Source organism: Cryptomeria japonica, chromosome 3, assembly GCF_030272615.1.
Source record: "Cryptomeria japonica chromosome 3, Sugi_1.0, whole genome shotgun sequence".
Taxonomy (NCBI): Eukaryota; Viridiplantae; Streptophyta; class Pinopsida; order Cupressales; family Cupressaceae; genus Cryptomeria; species Cryptomeria japonica.
In genome coordinates this window covers 415022132-415043193 of record NC_081407.1, presented here as the reverse complement: position 1 = coordinate 415043193, position 21062 = coordinate 415022132, and the positions used below count along the sequence as shown (strand labels likewise).

The 21062-nt window shown below is 36.5% G+C and overlaps 1 protein-coding gene across 1 annotated transcript in view; it reads right to left on the bottom strand.

Annotated features, from left to right (window-relative positions):
* The window catches only part of LOC131069503 (uncharacterized), a 95436-nt gene that overhangs the window by 12603 nt on the left and 61771 nt on the right, over nt 1-21062 (bottom strand). The window lies entirely within an intron of this gene.

The window sequence follows — 21062 nt, the reverse complement described above, 5'->3', positions numbered from 1 at the left end:
GATGCTATGATTACAAGTTTATGTTGGTTTTGTTGTTTATATGATGCTATGTGACATGCTAATCTTAATTCATGCTTATAGGCTGCATATATATATAATTTACATGTTTTTGTACTAACGAACCCAAACCCCTTTTCAAAATTTTCCAGTACCGGCGTACCGGTTCTTCGAACCCGAACCGGTGCCCGAACCCGAACCGGCAACCTATTTTTTAAGACTTGTGCATGTAAGGTGAAGGTGCATCATACTAGCAGACTTTGCGCTGCCAAATGTTGTAAATGTTATTGCAATTTCCAATTTAATGAACAAGTTATATGCAAGATGGTGTATTTCAGATTTAGGTATTATGACTATGACAATAATATTGTTGTCTTTCTTTTGCTGCAGGTATAGAGGATGAACATGTATCGATTTCAATGTCATCCCCTTTCTTTTGAATGATACATATATAGTAAGGTAGTCACGATCAAGTGGCACCTTGATCGGACATGTCTTTTAGACATGTCTGACCAAGATGTCACTTGGTCATGACTCTTCCATATGGCAACCAATCCATTTGGTGTCTACGATAACTAATATGTGCCATTGTAAACACACCCGATAATGAATCGGTATCAAAGCAAACAAGCCCGATAACTAATTCGGGTCAATTCTAATATAACCCGATTATATATCAATAATGTTTTGGACATGTATTAATTGCAATTCGATAGTGAAGAGGTTCGATATATAAATCATTCATATGAAATATATATCTGCATTACCGTCTTTCTTCATTTGATATAAATAGATAGGTATATGGTTTTATCTGATCGATGCTACTTGAACCAACACTCCCTCTTAGCTAGGGAAGATAAAGTTACCATATCTATCATCTCATTTCTTATGATGGTCAGGATTCCTTATGAGGTTTCATAATCTTACTCTACATAGGATTATACCATTCAATTATGAAGTATCACCTAAACATGTGATACAAGGGGTTAGCCAATTTGTAATGACATGATATCACCTAAGCACGTGATATCAGTATTGCGTACACATGCAATACTAAGGATAATCATATGAAAATAATTAAATTTTCAACATATCCAAGTTGTGATAAGTGCACTAGCATTCTATTTCAAATGTAATATCACAACACAATCATGGCACATCCATGACATACCAGAGATCCTATCACGATAACTAGTTTGAACATCATAAGATCATCACCTTATGATGTTCCCATACAAGTGTACAATATTTGAGAAGTCGTCACTTCTTGAATATGAACACAAGGGGTTACACCCATAGAAGTCCTAACACGACAAAGAAGTTTACACATTAAACATCTTATTGATATGCAAGTATAGGTTACAAAACAGATTACCTTTCTATCATACCCAAACCTTTTCTGAAGTGATCAACCTTCACTCTGGAAAGGGGTTTGGTCAGAATATCTGCAGTCTGGTCTCCTGTATTCACATACTCCAATTGGATCACATTTTTGTCTACCATATCTCGCACGTAATGGTATGGAATCTCAATATGCTTGGATCTATCATGGAACACTGGATTCACTTAAAGTTTTATGCAGCTTTGATTGTTGCAATGGATAATAGTAGGCTTCATAGGATCACCAAACAATCCCACAAGTAATTTTCTAAGCCACACTGCTTCTCGAGCAGCCATGGAGGCCGCAATGTATTCAGCCTCGGTGGAACTTTGCGCTACAGAAGATTGCTTTCTGCTGATCCAAGATATCATGATTGATCCCAAACTGAAGCAGCACCCAGAGGTGCTTTTCCTGTCAGTCACACTTCCAGCCCAATTTGAATCTGTGAATCCGTGTAGATTAAGATCAACTTTCTCATACTTGAGACCAAGATTCAAGGTGCCTTGTAAATATCTCATAATGTGTTTTACTGCAACCAGGTGTATCTCCTTTGGCTCCACATAAATTGACTCAAAGCATTCACTGCATAGCAGATATCTGGTCTTGTATTTACCAAGTACATAAGAGACCCAATCATTTGCCTGTATAGAGTGGGGTCAGTAGAAGGTGATTCTGTTGCTGCTTCTTTAAGTTTATGAAGATTGGTTTCCATTGGAGCGGTCATGGGTCTGCAGTTTAGCATTCCAAATCTCTTCAAGATGTCCAAGGTATACTTGCCTTGGTTTAGAATAATGTTATCAAAATTCTGCCATACTTCCAACCCTAGGAAATAATGAAGGAATCCCAAATCCTTCATATCAAATTCTTTGGATAGATCTTGCTTGCATTGATCTATAAGGTGATCTTCTCCTGTGATTAATAAGTCATCAACATATAAAATCAATATTAGCATATCACCTTTTTTTCTGTTTGTAGTAGAGATTAGGATCTGCATCATTTTTAGAGAAACTTAGTTTTGATAGATATGTGTCAATTCTTTCATACCAAGCCCTAGGAGCCTGTTTAAGCCCATATAGAGCTTTCTTGAGTCTACACACATGAGACTCTACATGATGAATCTCAAACCCTTCAAGTTGCTCTAGGTATACTTCTTCAGAGATCTCTCCATCAAGAAAAGTTGTCTTTACATCCATTTGGTGTACCTTCCATCCCTTTGCTGCTGCAATGGCTAGCACGGTCCTTACTGAGGTATATCTGGCTACGGGAGCAAATGTCTCTTCATAGTCTATTCCTTCCTTTTGAGAGAACCCTCTGGCTACAAATCTTGCCTTATGTTTTTCAATACTGCCATCTGCTGCATGTTTGATCTTAAAAAGCCATTTAGAAGAAACAACAGATTTCTTAGTTGGCCTAGGAACAATCTCCCATACATCATTTTTCATTATGGATTGATACTCTTCAGACATAGCATCCTTCCATACTTGATGTTTAAGGGCATCAGTTACATTGTCAGGTTCATTTTAGATAGATCATTCATAAGAGCAACATAGCTAGTAAATTTATTAGGCTTTTTGCTTTCTCTGAAGGTTCCTGAAGGAGCAGCAAACCTCTGAGCTTCTTCTACTATTTTGGTGGCCCATAGTGGTCTTTCCTTGAGATTTCTAGGTGAGTGTTCATTTTCATTTTCAGTTTCATCTAGATTCTCCCTCTGAAACTCAGGAGCGGGATCTTCATCTAAGTTAGAAATAGGGACATAGATTTCAAGTTCTATGGAGCTCTGAGCTCTTTTGAAGGCTAAGTCTTCCTCAAAGATTACATCCCTACTTAGTTCAATATTTCTTTGACCAGGTACATAGATTCTGTAGGCTTTGGAGGTTTCACTATATCCTACAAGCGTTCCTCTTTTTCCAGAAGGGTCTAGTTTTAGTCTTTTTTCTTTAGGTACATGGATATAGACAGGACACCCAAATATCCTACGGTGGCTGATATCTGGCTTAATTTTAGTGAATACTTCCTCAGGAGTTTTATCTTCAAGATGGGAGTGTGGGCATCTATTCTGTATATATACAGTGGTGCTGGATGCTTCTGCCCAGAGATTTGTGTTAAGGTTTTGATCTAGAATCATGGCCTTGGCAGCTTCGACTATAGTCCTATTTTTTCTTTCAGCTACCCCATTTTGTTGGGGGTTATAAGGTATAGTAAGCTCCCTCTTAATCCCATTATCTCTACAAAATTCTCTAAAGGAATCTGATGTGTATTCTCCCCCATTGTCAGTTCTTAGGGTTTTAACTTTGTTTCCAGAGTAGTTTTCAGTTAGTGATTTAAATTCTTTAAACCTAGAGACGATCTCTTCTGATTCTTTACATTTCAGAAAGTAGATCCAAGTCTTCCTGGAGTAGTCATTAACAAATATTACATAATACAAGAATCCCCCTGGAGAGGGTACGGACATAGATCCGCATACATCAGAATGAACTAACTCTAGAATTTTACTAGTTTTCCTAGTACTATTTTGGAATGTACCCTTGGTATTTTTACCTAGGGCACATCCTTTGCATGCCCCTAAATGATCTTGTTTTAACTTAGGTAGACCTGTGACAAGGTTTTCCATTGAAGATAAAGCCCTAAAATTCAAATGGCCTAATCTTCTATGCCAAACTTCATTTGCATTAGTGGCTTCATGGATTAGGGCTAGGTTGGGTTTTGTGCACAACTCATACAAATAGCCCTGTCTCTATCCAATGGTCTTTGCCTTCTTGATGGAAGAGTTCTTTGGCCAAGCCAATACTCTGTTGTCCATGAATGTCACTCTGTATCCGTTATCTTCCAGTGCCGATATAGAGACTAGATTCCTTTTGATGTCGGGGACATATAGTACTCCTTCGAGTCGTAAGGATATGCCTGTCTTCAATTTGATGGTGCAGGTTCCCATTCCTCTGACTGGATGTGTGGAGTCATCTCCGATGGTTACTTCCTCATTACTCTCCTCTGTCATAGAGTCAAGTACTTCTCTAAACCCTGTGATGTGCCTGGATGAACCACTGTCAATCACCCATGAGTTGATCTTGTTAGAAGCTTGGCTTGTGAGTGCTAAGTAGAATACATACTTTCCGGAGTCATCTTCCCCTTTAGTCTTTCCTGCTTTGGCAAATGTAGCATGTTGCTTGGTTCTTTCCAGGCACTTTGCAACATAGTGTCCGAACTGATCACATCTGTAACATTGGATGTAAGATAAGTCCTTCTTTGAAGTGTTCTTGCCTTGACGACCTTTTCTCTTCCTAAACTGCCTTTTCTTGTTTTGCTTGGTGGAGTTAGTGTTTAGGACTTGTAGGTCTTCATCTATATTCTTATGTTTTATTCCTTTCTTATTCAGTCTAGATTCCTCTTGGAAACAGTCATCTCTTAGTCTTTCAAACTCAGGATATTTGTCCCTTGCACTGATGCCCTGGACAAATGTTTCCCATGTACTAGGTAACCCATCTAGAGCAATGAGTGTTAACTCTTTGCTCTGGATCTCATATCCTAGAGTAGCTAGTTCATCTCTTAGAGTTGAGATCCTCATGAAGTAGGCGTTTACTATCTCTCCTTTGTTCATGGTTATATGATTGATTTCTCGCTTCAAGGCCAGAGTTCGACTTGCATTTGATATCTCAAATGTGTTTACAAGTGCTTTGAACATTTCAAAAGCCGTTTCATGTTTCTTTATAATGGGCATTATGTTATTTCTCACCCCATCAACAATAATCTTGATTGCTTTTTCATTTCCTTCTAACCATGATGTTTTGTCAAGTTCGGTCTCTGGTTCCGTAGATTCAATCTTGATAAAAGTTTTGACTTTGCTCTCCCTTAGAATCATCTTGATTCTAAACTTCCATGCGGAGAAATCATCACCCACACCAAGTCTATCTTCGAATCTCATAGCATTGGCCATTAGAGAAATAGAATGCTTGATATAAACTAGTTCTTAAATTTTCCACAAAATTGAATAGCCTCAGGTTCTAGAACTTGGCTCTGATACCATGTAAATGTTATTGCAATTTCCAATTTAATGAACAAGTTATATGCAAGATGGTGTATTTCAGATTTAGGTATTATGACTATGACAATAATATTGTTGTCTTTCTTTTGCTGCAGGTATAGAGGATGAACATGTATCGATTTCAATGTCATCCCCTTTCTTTTGAATGATGCATATATAGTAAGGTAGTCACGATCAAGTGGCACCTTGATCGGACATGTCTTTTAAACATGTCCGACCAAGATGTCACTTGGTCGTGACTCTTCCATATGGCAACCAATCCATTCGGTGTCTACGATAACTAATATGTGCCATTGTAAACACACCCGATAATGAATCAGTATCAAAGCAAACAAGCTCGATAACTAATTCTGGTCAATTCTAATATAACCCGATTATATATCAATAATGTTTTGGACATGTATTAATTGCAATTCGATAGTGAAGAGGTTCGATATATAAATCATTCATATGAAATATATATCTGCATTACCATCTTTCTTCATTTGATATAAATAGATAGGTATATGGTTTTATCTGATCGATGCTACTTGAATCAACAAATGTTGTATATTGTTCTTTTTTTATCATTTTGAAAAGGGTAGATAGGATTGTAGGAACTAAAGACTTTGTGCTTAGTTGTTGTTTTCCCGTCCTGGAGGAGGTGACGGAAGTCTTTGTGCTTTTAGGAAACTTCATTTCCTCTCTTGGTTATGTTTTAAGTTGCTGTTATTATTTCTTTAAAAAATGTTGTTTTTTTTCTATGAAGAGGAAAGAATGTAGTCTTTTTTGAAAAAAAAGGAAAGGTTGTTGTCCTACTACCCAAATTAGATTAAGTATTTAGTTAGTATTAGTAGTAAAGGGGGAGCCTTCCCTAATTTAGGAGAGTTTTATCCTCACACACTGTGGCTGAAACCACAATTTTGCATATCTTCCCAGGTGTACAAAATTTTCAACTGATAGAGATTGCACTAAAATCTATTAAGGTTTTTGTTCCCAGAGCTTTCACATTTCCAAAGGGTCTTCATCCTTGGAAAATGAAAAACTCACATTCATTCTTCCGAAATAAAATTGTTTCGACAAGTATCTATACCCTTTTTTGAAAACACTCCTCATATTATAACCTTTTTGAAGAAATAAAAACATATTTTATCTTTTTTACAATTGTCCTTTTTATCACCTTTTTGCACAATGGGACTGGCAACACTGTATTTAATCACTTATAATACCTTTCTAAATAATTAAATATAAGTTGTCTTTAAATCTTTTGATTATTACTTTTTGACAAATTAATTATTTAATTTGTTTACCCTTTTTACCACCCCATTAGGCTATGGGAAAATTATGAAATTAGGCTAAGGGTCATCTACGAACTTATGCTCAAGAAGAGGACATGACAAGTTATCACCCACAAATAAATGGGCAAAACAATTGGTGAATAAGTGGGTTGAAGAGCATTTAAGGAACTATGTCTAACCAACAAGCAACATAGGTCAAATGTTTGCACCTTGGAGAATATTACTACAACACCACCCATCACATGTCCATTGCTATGACTCCTTTTATGGTTTTACATGGATATGATGCACTAACTTTTATAGATTTTGTGTTTACAAATATCAAGGTAACAAACACTGGTGACTTAGTAGAACATAGCCAAGATATTCTAAAATCGCTCAAGGATGACCTATAGTGGGCTCAAAATCAACAAAAAATTTATGCAGACCAGCACCATGTTGAGAGACCATTTGAGGTTAGGGACATCATTTTTCTATTCCTGCAGTCTATTCCCAACCTCCATTAAGTTGAGGGGGGACTGAAAAACTCAAAACCTTGCTTCTATTGACCCTACAGAATTGTGAGAAGAGTTGGTGAAGTGATTTATGAATTGGGATTGCCAACAAATAGTAAGATTTGCAATGTTTTCCATGTGTCTTGACTCTTGCCTGAAAAGGGCACTTGGATAGCACCATCAGGCAATTTACTTGCCACCTTTGAATGATGAAGAAAATAACATATTGGTGCCAAACGCTATTATTGATACACAAGAAAGAAGATTGAGGAATAGGACAGACACAAAATACTTGGATTGTTGGAGGAACCTACCAGCCAAAGATGCTACATGGAAGGAACCAGAGATTCTTAAGCACTCAAATCTATAATACTTATTATGGGCAAGCAATCTTGGAAGCGTAAACTTGTAATATCCCCTTTTAATTAATCTCGTGTAGGCGCAATCCTTATTTACTCAATAAGGATACAAAAATATTTTAATAATGATGCTTTTAAAAAGTGAAAATTTGTAGTGGGAGTAAATAACAGTAAAATAAAAGCGTAGTGAGGCATGAGATTCTAGAAGTGGGTTGTTGCAACTCCTAGGACACTTCGAAGCTTCCTCATGATAGATTCTTATGATAGCTTTTAATGAGTTGCAAAATTGAGTGGGGCTAATTTTAGAAGGAATCTCCTCAATGTGTTTGATTGTTATTTTCCTGAGAGGGAAAATGAGGTGTTGGAATTTGTGCCTCCAAGTTGGCCTCCAGCTGCTATAAATTGAAGTGCTTATTACATTGGAGATTACTGCTTTTTTACTCATCTATCTTATCATAGTTTGAGCCTTCTATTCAACTATAAAATTCAATAACAAAATCCCTTGGGTTCTAGAGATTGAAGGATGAAGCCTTCGATTTCCTAGAGATTGGAAACAAAAACCGTTTGATTTCCTAAGGACAATCGCACTTAAAGGTCATATTTGTACTTCAAAGTTTTGTTTGGATTTTCAACGTATCTTTTGTAATTCTAGTAGGCGTGTATCTCTAAAGCAGTAATATATATTGTGGAAAAAGCTTTATTCATATTTGTGTGCTATCTATTTGAAGCTTCAATATATTTATACTATTCATGCACTCTGTTGTTACGCCCTTTTGGGTATTATTGTTATATGAATAATATATAAAATTCATTATACACTCAACATATGCTCTCACCTTGCCTTCTTAGGATTAGAATGATAAGAAAGTGGTGAATAATAATATTTGTTCATAGTATGCACTCACCTGGCCCTCACATGACCTTGGTGATCAAAAAGTGAAGGACATTACAATTTTACTAAGTACAAACAGATATTGATAATTTGGATGTTCCTCTCTCTCATGCCAAAGTACATTGGTATTATCCATCACTAGTAGTGCATGAGCATTTGTTCACTTGGGACCAACAAATTTATACAATCTCTTCTTCCCAACACCAACTGCAATCACCTTATTATCATGAAGAGTTGTGACCATGCAATTGTTGCCTTGAAAATTCAATTAAAAACTAGTATTATTTGTTATTCATTAAAAAACAAAAAAATTGGTCATGTCAAGAACATATTGAACATTCTTGAAACTTTGAGAGCATAATTTATTGTATTGTTCAATGTGACAGAGACAACTTCACACCCTTTAACATAGTGAGTCCAACTGTCAACTAATGTAACAGATTCACTTTTATTCTTATCTATTTATTAAAAGTTACATATCAGTTTCTATGGCCTGAAAGCATTCAGATGCACCTGAATCGAAATACCATGTAGTGGACTTGACTTATTGATCCTATGATGTAACAAATACAAATCCTTCTACCACTTTTCTCTCATCAACATTTTCAGCAAAATTATCTTGCATGGATTTCTACAGACATGCCATGCTACTCATTATTTTCTGGAAATCTCTATTAAAATGTCCAAGCTCATTACAATTTAAAAAAAAAAACTTCATTATCGATCTCTTGGATGTATTACCATTTTTGAAGGAGCTAGATGGTGAACAACTAGTGTTACGCCTACCTTTTCCCTTTCACTTGATCTGTGCACTAAATGCACTCTCTAAAGTGCTTGAAATCAATCCTCCATCTGATCCCACCCTTGCTTCGTTTGGAAAAGAAGTGTCAATAACTTCTCAAAATCAATTGTCTCATCCTCATAATTAGATGCGAGAATTCAAAAAGTGAATCATAGAATGATGGCAAGATTTGTAAAAACAAAGCTACCATATCTTCATTATCCACTAGCTGCTTAACAGCAGATAATTGATCACTTAGATCCTTCAACCGCAACAAATATTGAGAGATCAATCCTCCTTGCTATTAGATGAAAACAAGAGATTCTTTGAAGTCCTATCTAGCTTCTGAGTACTGGTACTTGTTTTCTAGGATTTCAACAATGTAGGTGCCCATATAGCAGTTTAAACCTCTAGTAGTGATCCCCTTCCAAGTGATAGCTTTGTTGGGAAAAGGTGTCTCAATGGTGCATTCCTAATGTTCAACATTTAGCTTTGTATGCATTTACTATTTCATCTTTAGTGTGCTGCACATTGAGGTGGCACTATTTTCATCTTTAATGAATTTAATGTTGAGCAAAGGTGTCTCAACCCTGCATTCCTAATGTTTAATATTTAATTCTTTGTATGCACTTACCATTTTGTCTTTATTGTCATTTGTCCTTGATGTGTTTTTTATGCACTATCACAAAATAAAATACCAACTATTTTATCCTCTCTTGAGCAAAGACCTCTCAGATGCTAAACTATGTGATCAAACGAGACGACTCCAAGGTTCTGATAGTCAGGTCTTGACTTTATACATGGATAGACTCAATGATTGTGATGTGACTTTGCTGGAATCACAAGGGGGACTTACGTGGAACCTAAATGTTTGAATGCTGCTGGAATGTAGAATTTTGCTTAACTTTAAAAAAGATAAAAAGGGTGAGGGTTTGGGAAGCTAGTCTAATCCTAGGAATGTAAGGAACTATGAATGACAATGAAATTCAACCACGCTTTGTTTCGCCATGCAAGGAACAACTAGGCAAAGCCAATGCGATCTTCTAAGGAGAGCAAAATGATGTTCAAATTACTACCAACGGCATAGACACCATCAATGTAATGCATATCAATGAGTGAGTAGCAATCAAAGTTAAGCTCATATAGAGTTCAATTGACCACACAAGGTACTTTACAATCAGCAAAATACTAGCAGTATGAACATGTGAATTTCACCACTAATCATCCACAATAGCTTTCATCCATCTAATCAAAATTAAAACAAATGAGAAGAAAAGACCATGCAAAATGTTGAATCAACACATGAATTTCACCATATCTTCAATTAAAATAATATGTTTCTTGCAACAAAGTCTTGGCAACAATCTCCATTTCTCCTACTCTACTCTAACCTCTAATTCTTAATTGTTAACCTTTACAAATGAGAGGTTTGAACCTTATAGAGCTCATTACATTTCAATGGATTGGATCAATTCTCAGATCAATGGCCAAGATTACAAGATAAAACCCTAATTAGGGTTTGTTACAACAAACTTTGTTCCAGCCAATGAAATAATTAAATTACAATGGACACATGTCCAACATTGAATCTAACCAATAAGAAATGAGGTTAGGTACATAGAATAATATTTGATGAATGGCCATGTGTCATTTGCTCCACCTTTTGATGAATCAGGTTCAATGCATTTGGACGTGCTAACTTGGAAGAACCTAATTGGCTTAATGATGAGAAGGGTGCCACCTCAGCTTGTTCCTAAATCCTTTCCCCTTGTATAGCTTGATGTAGTTCTCGATTTTGCTATCATCCTCATGTCACAAATTTGCCCATTCCTTGATGTACTTGAGTAGTGGAACATGTTGCAAATGTGTATCTTGACATCTTCTTCATTGATTTTCCTTGATATCTTCATTGCGATTGACTCCTCATGTTCTTGATGGATTTCATTTTGAAGTACTTGAACTTGTCATCTCTTGAATTTTTTCTTTGATGATCTTCTTGTACTCCTTGAAGTTTGAATGCTTTCCTTGTATAGTTGCCTATCATCCAATTCCTTTGACTTGAACGCATTTATCTTTCTTGTTAAAATTCCTCTTTCCATGCCTTGGATGTTGAACTTGAACTCCTCCATGCAATTGATCCCCCGGGCTTCCTTGAATGCCCATCCTTCCTAGCCTTCCATCCTTTGCTCCTGACATGCTCTTGTACGAAACTCTAAGTCAAGAATATTGATTTGAAAAATAAATAATGACTGGGAAAATGCTTGTAAGCTACTATTTTCCAGAATCATGTAAGTTCTGATTTCCTCATGGATCTTGAACTTGAGTCTTAAATCAGAATGAACATTTTTAATGATAATTCTAGGATCAGCATCATGAACTTGCAACATTTACAAAGAACTCCTCACAAATTAAGCATTTCATTCTTGACAAAAATTCTGATCCTAAATCAGAATGTCTGAATTATATCTCTTCAACTTTTGATTGCTCTTCTTCAGCAAGAGATGATTAGGCTTTGATCTTACAATCAGCCGCCATCTTTTCTACCCTAAGGAGATTTTTCTTCCAATTTTGCCTTGTCAACTTGACCTTTGAATGCTTGGAAATCTAATTAAGCCTTAGTTGCTGTGGCTGATTGAGCGATTTGTCCTCCCCTCGTGCGAATTTGCTGGGTCTACCTTCCTTGGTGCAACTTTAGAAACAATTTCCTTTGAAGCATATATGCTGAAATTGCTTGATGCGATTTTGCTGAGTCAATTTCCTTTTGCTGCAAAATAGGAAGAGTAGTTTCGAATTTGTTTTGAAAAGCTAGCGCCTTCCTCCTTCATCTTATAGTCATTATGCTTAGGAGGTCCCATCATTTCATAATACGGCCGACTTGTCCTTTGAAAACAATGCTTTATTTGAAATTACATTCATGTTCTTTCATGCTTCCTCCAGCCGACTTGGTTTTATAAAATGTTTCTCCATGCCATTGAATTCACCTCCCTTTATCCTCTTGTCCAGCGGACTTCACCTTCAAAAAAAAATGTTTTGTGTTTTGCAATTAAAACTCACCTTCTCCATTATTAAGTCAGCATTATTCAAGATCGTTTTCTATTTGTTTTACAATACAATCGTCTTCCTTGTTTCGGCGGGTTAATTTTCAGGACCTTCCATGTTTGTGGAGGTTGGAGCGCACCTATCTTCTATGTTTTTGGAGGCTTAGACTTAGACTTAGGCAACTTTTTCCCTTGGGTAATTTTATTTCCACTCTTGCCTTTAATTCAAATCATGCCACTTCATTTGGCTACCTAGCCAACTTCATCCAAAAAATGTTCATAAGATTTGCCTCTTGAAATTCATCTTCGTCATTTGTGGGGTTAAGTTTGCAACATGTCTTTCTTTCCTTGATTTGTAAGGAGGCAAATTTAAATTTCCTCTTTCCCAACAGCTAGCTTGCATCCCTTAGTGGGTAATTTTGCCTTCGTCTTTCACATTTTTGTGAGTTGACTTTTTACCTTCCTCATTTACCTAACTTGATGTGCACCCCTCTTCCATGTTAACTTAAGTTGTCCCGCACGCCTTCCATGTTAACTTAAGTTGATCCGCAGCCCTTCCATGTTTTGGGAGGTTAACATTTTACTTAGGAGATTTTTACTTTGAGAGATTGATTTCACTTCCTCATTAGCCTAAGTTGTCGTGCACCCATTTTGTGCTAACTTAGTTGATGCGGAGGCCTTTCCTTATTTACTTAAGTTGACACGCAAGCCTACCATGTTTACTTTTATTGATGCACAAGCCTTCCATGTTAACTTAAGTTCACACGCACCCCTTCCATGTTTTGGAGGGTTAAAATTTTACTTAGGCGATTTTCTTTCTTAGAAGGATGACTTCACTTCTTTGTTTACCTACTTAATCCGCACCCCACTTCCATGTTTTGGGAGATTAAAATTGCACAAGGTAATTTCCCCCCTTGGGAGATTGATTTTTTCTTGATAACCTTGGCAATTCTTGCAACATATTGACATTATTGACAACTTCTTACAACCTCAAGCAATTTTGCAACGTGACCTCAACCTGACATCTCTTACTCATTAGCAAAGGTTAACAACTAAAGAAACTATTGCCAAGCTAAGCAAACTAAGACACCTAATCTAAGCAAAAAGTGGGGGTCCCCATTTGCAATGGGACGATGTGTGAAAACATCACAACAGTCCTCACATGGGGAAGTTGGCATCCCATGATGAGTGTGATGTCCCCAAGCAAGACTCTGTCCAGTATCGTTATTATTAAGAAAGCTCCCTGTATTATCTTTATAAATGATACACTACATGAATAAGCTATTACAAAGACAAATAGATGCCCATCAAGAACATGGGAGATATCTAATATATGCCAGCTAAGGCATAGGAGATAATGTTGGGATCGATAGCTAAATAGCACTATTCATTTACTATCACTATCAAAGTGGAAAGAACCGTGATTATATAGAATGATTCTCTCGATGTACGATACATCCCAAGAGGAGGTTAAAAGATTATTACATGCCTTTTCCTTGTGGGACGACATTCCTTGGGTAGCGGTAACCTCTATGAACATCAGCATTGTACCTAAGAATATTGGTTACATAAATAATATCGAGCTACGTAGCAATGAGGGAAGATAGCGTGTAATGCCCAAGGCTCACGTACTATTTAGTATCAATATCGATTATACTTAATAAAAAAGAGCGACGGTCTGTATACAGCAAGTGAGATTCACAACACAATAACAATGAGATATCGAAGATCTTATGATAGCAATTGACCAAATCAGACTGAAGGAATAATCCAATATGAGGAGATATCATTAACATCTACATAAATTGATCAAGGGAAGACATATTACCCACGTCATGATCAATAATGCTAAGTATGATGCAATCGATAAAAGTAAAGAAATACCCATCAAAGGAAATCGGCTAAGGCAGAGAATTATTGCGATTAATGATAACTATTAGTCAAGACTTAATATGAATCCTTAAGCATGAAGAGCATGTCTTGTGAACGGGTGTGTCTATTTGAAGAGAGGCATCTCTAAGAAGGATGAAGGTATAAAAAGAGATGGAAACATTAATTCCAGGGGGAGCACTTAATCATTATTTTTCTGATTCATACATTCCCACGCGATACGTAATAAGGAGCAATAATAATACTACAGCAGATCAACGGAACAAGCATTGATCATAGTCATACATAACTAGGTATTTGCAGTGCTCAAGGAGCCGCATTACAACAAAGGAGGAATTAGACAGACAGTGAGGAGGTACCATTCACCCACCCCAAGGCATGGCTAAGACGCACCAGTATAAAGATATTATTCAGGCAAAGAATCAAGAAGACATCGCACGTGTGTAAGGTTATTTTTCAGAGAAGGCAATTAGATAGAGGCAATTATCTCTTATGTATATATGAGCGCATGAACACAAAGATATAAATCAGAAGCAGTGATTACGTATACAGAAAACTCACTTGTTGATTCACATATATATGTTTCGGTAATCTGTCCCGTTTACTCCGTGACATTTCTTTGAGAGAGGATAAGTTTGGGGATAATCAAGACCTCTCTGTGATCATACCAGATTCTTACTTGGAACAAAATTCAGAATTCATAATAAACGTAGTCCTTTCCACTATAAGGATATTGGACATCATTAATCTCTGATTAGAATACAAGTGTTCATAAATCTAAGTAACAAATATGTGTTGATTGTAACTAGGGATATAGGGGTTCGGATTGCCTTAAGGCAACATCCGAACCCCATTTTAGGACCAGGTCCTATCCTAGGGTAACGTGACCCTATCCTATTCACAATGCCACGCTATGCTAAATACACACCATTTAACATTGGCACCAAAAACCAAGGAGGCTGACTTACATTTCAAAGAATAAATGATGCATATAAATAAATGACAATTTGCAAGTCAATCAATCATCAAGTTCGATAATATACAAGGCGATTTAGCTCTGCTGTGCGAAGTCTTAAGAAGGGTGCGAACTTAAGGAAGATTGCGAACTTATTCAGCTTGGTGCGAAATTGTCCAAGAGGACATAGTGGATCTTGATGCAAGCCTTTGAAGCATACAAGGGACAGATCTGATATGTGAAGATCAGATTCAAGCTAAGTATTGTAATTATATTTAGAGGAGAATATATAATCTGACCTGTGGGTCTTTCATGCTGGGTTTTTCCTCCTTGGAGGTTTTCCCAGGGTATGCTTGTTTGTCTGCTGTTCTATTTCTGATTTATGTTGGCTTATTAAATACTGCAAATCTGATTACAATCTAGGGCACAATTAATCTATGTTGGTTTACTAAAATACTGCAAATCTGATTACAACCTAGGGCATAATCAAATATATGAATCTGATTAACATACCTAGGGTTTAAAATAACAATATGTACTTCTACAATTCAATATAATTCTTTAGGAAGGATTGCTTCCTTGCAATATTGAGTATTTAATCATAATAATAGAAGGCAAAACATAAGTGTTCTACAAGGGACATTACAATGAGGTTGCACTATTTCTGTCTTTAGTGAATTTGTCCTCACATAAGGAAGTAGGCATCCCACATTGAGGTGGCACTCTTAGCCATGTGTCAGCCTCTTGGAAGGTGTGTAAGAGCTTCTCGATTCATCATAACAGGAGTTACTTGTGACAAAAAAATTTAATGCATAAGAGCATTTAAGAGGGAGGTTACATGAAATCTTGGCTAGCATTATGACAAGTTTGGACACCTGTCATGGAGCCATTTTGAATGGGAGAATGAAGACAAATCAGGGTGCTCAAGTTTGGGTGGTCAAATATTCTTGTTTATGATATATAAAATGTAAGGAATACGCTAAAATAGCCTAGAAAACCAAGAGCAAGGGGGGAGCTGGAAATTTTTCCTTGACCATTTGAGCGCCATACCTCCTTTGAGTTTACTAATCGATTTCCAAAACCATATGATGATTTCCAGTTTGTTCATCTCCTATATATTGGTACTTGGGATAGATAGTGAATGACTTTTGTAAGTCTAGTTGCAAGTATTGTTACGCTGCTGGAATTACTCTAAAATTGTATGTTGGCAATACTACTATAAGAGACATAGTCTAGTGATTGTATTGTAATTGTGGTTTTTGCTAATTACAGTAGTTTGGAGTGTGGTCTTTTCTCTCAAAAGAGTTTTCCTCTAGTACACCCTCATGTTATGGTATATCACTCTATGTTTTATACGTATTTCTCATTCTTGCAATTGTAAAGATCATTATTTGCACAATACTCTCCTTTAAAATTAGTGCAAGAAAAGTTTGCACGTAACTTTTTTCCTCTCAAGCTTCAAAGGGAGTAAGTCTTATTTATGTCGTCTACAAAAGTCTTGTGAATCCACAACAGGTCTGCTTCTTTGTTCAATATTATCTAGTCAATGTCGGAATATTCACAAATAGTAAGTATTTTCCCAATGAGTTTTTGAGAATCGAGTAAAATTAAAGATTGAATATTGCCCATTGTGAATCACTTACGTCATAGACTAACAATACAACTTTTTTACACTTCATATATACACACACCTTTTAACTAACAAGTTAGTTCATTGAAATTAATTTTTGGTGCAGGAGCATCCCTGGTTCTTGGCAATCTTGCATCAACCAAAAATATTTCCTTTTTGTTTTGCAGTTTCAGCATTTCATTCTGCATTTTCTAGCATTGGCTCACCGGATCTTGAGGAGTTGGACTTTGCTTGAGGACTTGATCATCTACCTTATTCCCAAACCGCGGAGCATTTGGATCATTTTCCAACAAGTTATCACTACCGGTTGCCTGGACCTATTTGCATTAGTGATCTACCGGATCCCTTCCGTAACTTGCGGAGCCTTGAGCTTTGATTCCGATGTTCCTTGGCATGTGGCCGACCTTCCCTTTGATCTACAGTTCATCCTTTGGATTTTCTGGAGGAATTTCTTTGGCGAAGGCCGACCTTGTTGTTTTTACACGTTAGGTCTTGTTCTTCGGCATTTGATCCCTTTTGGGCCGACCGGATCCCCTTGGATCGTATAAATCATTGTAATTGAGCATTAGAATGCAAATCAGAGAAAATATAGAACATAGAAGCTAGATCTTAAGATTTGAGGTCCCGGTTGTGACCTGTTCTGTAATTGAGCATGTTTTAGTAGGCCAGTGAGCCGGTTTCTGTAACCCGGTTGTTACCGGTTGATTGTAATCAGTTTTCATGATATAATTCATTATGTTCTGCATTGCCTCCATCATATCCTTGTGTTTCCATTGTGTTTACTCTTGCTGACCAGTCTGGATTGATCTCTTTGAGGTCCCTCCTAATCGATGACTGCACCAATTTAAAACAATTTCAACGTACACTAGATCTTGGTCTCGAGAAGAAAAATACATTCACTCTCTTTTCTAAGTCAAAGCCTATTGCTTTTCCAAAATTAATGTCACCAGTTATCAAAGCATCAATAATTTTGAATTAAGCACAAAATTAAAACACCTATATCAGCATGACACCAATACACATGTACTGTTATGATTGCTAAAACGCACTTCCCCTCTTATGAGGATCTGCAAAATTGGTTCACCTTTGTCAACTGGTGGGCCCAATCAACCAAAGACAATGGTCTAATAGAAGAAGCACAAGTTCTATCTGCACTGTGCTGACATCACTCTTCACAACAACACCACCACCTGCTGTTTGCAGATCAAGAGATCTGAATAAGCAGCAGCATCACAGAGAAAATCTCATTGCTCTGAACTGCATAAAATCATAAAAATGTTGATTGCGGATCAACAGTATCCAAAGATTTTTATTCAAATATGCCCTTAAACAGATTGCATGAACAGATTTGAAAGGTTAAAAAAAACTTTCCAATTTTGAAGCCTCAAAAACAAAGGGGGACCCACAACAATCCATAAAAGGAAACAAGGAACTCCAAGACAGCAGTAACAGTAAACAATAGGAAAATCAACAGCAAAATGATTTGCTGCTCCTCCACCTCTGCAAACGACAACAGCAAGCCCTCCATGACATGACAATCTCTGATACAGTGTAAGCAAATTGATGTATGAACCATGTAGATTACATCGTATGATGCTGGGTTTTATAGCTTGACAGCCTCCTAATACAAACGATACCTGTGCAACAAGATTGTAATAAGTTCCACATAGACATAACAACCTGCTACCTATCTTGTGCCTATCTTGATAATATATCTAATACTTCTTAGTGTTCACAAAAGTTCAACTAAAATCTATTGTGGAATAAGGTTTAATTCTCTTTATAAAGAAAAATTATTTTGTTTTCCACTTGTATTTAATATTTTTTTTAAAACAATCCAGTAACACTCTGTTGCCTGATTGTTAATGCTACTGAGTCTAAGTTCCAATTTATTCAAAGCTTATTCAAGAAATTACTTTTCAGCCTTTAAAAAACTGAAAACAAAATCATATAAAACAAATCAAAAGAGCACTTCATAGAGAATAGGAATTGCCCCCTCAAGTGGAAAATTCACTTAAAGCAGGGAGATCTTATATCTTCCCAGATGCTCTGAGGCATAACTTGCACTTAGTGCTAACTTAGGGGACAACACCACTCTTGGCATCTGCACAATTTTTCTAGTGTGTGTTAGGCTTAATTAGAAATGCTAGAAATGTTTCAGGCAGATTCAGCTATTTTAATCTTATACAATAGTCTTTCAGATCACACAAGGACATTTTCTTGGACATTAATCCTCTAATCTGTGAATATAATTTATTATAGCAATCAGCTATTTAGTATCATACCAGCAATTCTATCTCTCATTGTATTTAGCTAGGACCCAGTGTTCCCATATCCATAACCAAGTCTCCTTCAGACTTATCAAACTTGAACCAATTTCCACTCTAAAAATCATGCTCACCATTTCAATTCCCTGTCCAAAAAATGCCACCGTTCAATGGCAATCAATGTGATCTCTTAAGCTCATAGTAAATTCATATTTCCCCAGTTCACATCATCTGGGTAACCATCAGTAATTCCATTAGGCAACAATTGGCATAAGCTCCCTTATTTCATTATCAAGAACAAAATGCTCATTAGGATTATATTATAAATGTGATTTTATGTAACTGAATGAATATTATGGCCATTTATACTGAGCTATTTTGTCATGCTTATATAATTTAACATGATCCCAATTTTCATCTTTTGAGTCCCTAGTCATTATATTGGGTGAGGACATCCCTCTTTAGCTACTAGGTTCAATGCAATCCCATAACATGTGGAGCAGTCAACCTTTTGTATTGAACTAAGGGTACTCCCTCCACTTTTGTAATATAGATTTACTTTATTCAACCATCAAAATAATACCATACCGGTGATGTTATTCCTCCTTATGTTAAACTCGAAAGTGTGTTCCCACTTTCCTTTTGTTAAGGATATAGCTTCATTCGGATTGAAGCAAGTAATATATAACGACATTGAATGAAGGGTCATGTCCCCGTAGGGTCATGACTCTACGTGGCATAAGCCACGTAGAAGTCATGCCCCTACATGGACATGACTCTTCATCCTTTTATTTATAGGCATCAACACTTGTTGTGAACTAAAACCAATAACCGTGGCAGTTTCACGAACCAGCAAGCTGTCGATATTATCATAGAAGATTAATAGTTAGAGTTATATATATATATATATATATATATATATATACACATCGGAGGTAAATCATATTCATTGCAGTGATCTTATTAAAGTCTATCCTCACTACATATTACCAGACTATTGTATTCTCTATCTCTGATCTAAATTCCTTAACATGGTATCAGAGCCACGTTGGTAGAGAAATAATAAAATAGTGACACCTCTTTTCTATAAAAAATTCAGGCTTGCACTCAGAATCAAAGGAAAAACAATCATGGTGAACAGTGCTAGAGTGGAGGATAGACTCGAAGGCGCATCCAACTTTGTCTCATGGAGAATTCGAATAACAGCAATTCTTCAAGAACTCGAACTAGATGCATACATAGAAGAAGATACTAAGATGCTAAGAAAATCATAATTGATGATGTTAAAGATCACATTCTCCCAACCATCTCAAAACTAACTACAGCTTATGATATGTTCAAGACCATTCAAAACTCATATGAAATAAATAATGCAAGCAGATTGCTCACTTTAAAACAGCAATTAATGCATATCTACATGAACAAAGGAGAAACAATCACATCCTATTTCATGAAGATTTCAGAATTAAAAGACCAATTGTCAACTATTGGGAATAATATAGATGATATGGAGCTATCTCTAATAGCACTTAAGGGATTACCATCCAGTTGGGAATCCTTTATTCAAGGCATTAGTGCTCATCCGACACTATCAAAATTCGATCAACTCAAGAATGATTGTACTCAAGAAGAATCTCGACTAATCACAAGAGGATTGGGTCCAAACAAAGGGGGAGAAATTCAAGCACTACAGGCTAACACAAGCAATAAAGGGAAGAAAAGGAAGTTCAAACGGAAGAGAGAAAATAATCACAAAAGCAAAGACTTCTCCAAGATCCAATGCTACAAGTGTGATAAATTTGGACACACTCACAGGTTCTGCCCAGAAAGAAAGAAAGCTCAAGCAACCATAGCTGAAGTCAAGGAAGTAGAGAATCCTCTATTTTTCTTAGCCTTATCAAGCGAACTAAACTCAAACAAACATATGTGGATAATCGACAATGGAGCATCTCGACACATAACCGGTTTTAGAGATCAATTCGAAACCTTTGAAGGCCACTCAACTGAAGAAGTTACAATAGGAGACAATTCTACCTATCCAGTGAAAGGAATTGGGACCTGC